We start from the raw sequence: 931 nt of genomic DNA on the forward strand, positions 1-931 counted from the left end.
CATGCCGGCATTTTGAGGGATGCAACCATGACAGTCAGTGTTAAAATACGCCTTAGTTACCAACTTTTTATTATTTGCCACTCACAAGGCTCACAGGTTCAGTCTCTGGTACAGTGTGCACTGGGAAAAACACCCCTCAATTATCAGGGAACCGCCGGGAATGGACAGAGGGCTCTCCGACCGCTCTCCATCCACTCCCGCGCCCTCCCTCCCTCTCTCCCTACCCACGCAGCGGCTGTGCTGCCCTCTACTCCCAGCACCTTCCCCAGCACCCACCACCCTTCCTCGCCCCTTCAACCCAATGCCTTTCCTACTTTTCCCTACCAGCGCCCCTTGTTTTTTATGCTTGGTCTCATTTCATGACTACAGTCAGGAGTCTGAGGCCAGAAAGGTCTTTCTGATGCCGGTAAAAAAAAAAATAAAAAATCACTGCATCCATTCTGAAAGGCTTTTGTTTTGGGATTTACTCTGCCCTCATTTAAACGGAATCCCATTATTTCTCTCCCCAAAAGCAGCACGGTGCACGGCGCTAACAACCCCTGGGAACAATCAGCCCGAGAGTTGATGGTGTATAAATCAGAGCGGACACACCACCCGGCAGGATGGGCGCCTCCTCCCTGAGCTCTGCCCTTCATTCTCACAGAGGAGGATGGAGCGTGAGCCCCTCCATTTGCAAATAACCCGTGTTTCCTATCGATCAGCAGTCGGAGCGTGTTCCACCGCTGGAGCACATTCCCGGTTTTAACCTCCACAGGCACACGCATCCAGCGGTCCCCAGCACCCCTCGCACACCGCCGGGATGAACCCCCGGCCCCAAACCCCCGGCGGGGTCGGGGATGGCGCTGACACGGAGCACACCCACCCTCGCCTACCCACACCGCCCGGGCGGACACACAGCCCCGGGAACCACCGCCCCCCCGGGCCGCCCCGC

At 57.1% G+C, this 931-nt stretch overlaps 1 protein-coding gene across 2 annotated transcripts in view; it reads right to left on the reverse strand.

Annotated features, from left to right (window-relative positions):
• The window catches only part of RIMS4 (regulating synaptic membrane exocytosis 4), a 54,734-nt gene extending 54,614 nt beyond the window's left edge, over positions 1-120 (reverse strand). Inside the window, exon 1 of one of the 2 annotated variants that reach the window (XM_031057948.1) lies at positions 86-109. The gene's annotated coding sequence lies outside the window, so the exon portion shown is untranslated. Of the gene's footprint in view, positions 1-85 lie in introns of both variants that reach the window. The other variant, XM_031057949.1, reaches the window with a different exon arrangement.
• Between the last annotated feature and the right edge of the window lie 811 nt (positions 121-931).

The sequence above is a fragment of the Geospiza fortis genome, unplaced genomic scaffold (assembly GCF_000277835.1).
Source record: "Geospiza fortis unplaced genomic scaffold, GeoFor_1.0 scaffold188, whole genome shotgun sequence".
NCBI classification, from domain to species: Eukaryota; Metazoa; Chordata; class Aves; order Passeriformes; family Thraupidae; genus Geospiza; species Geospiza fortis.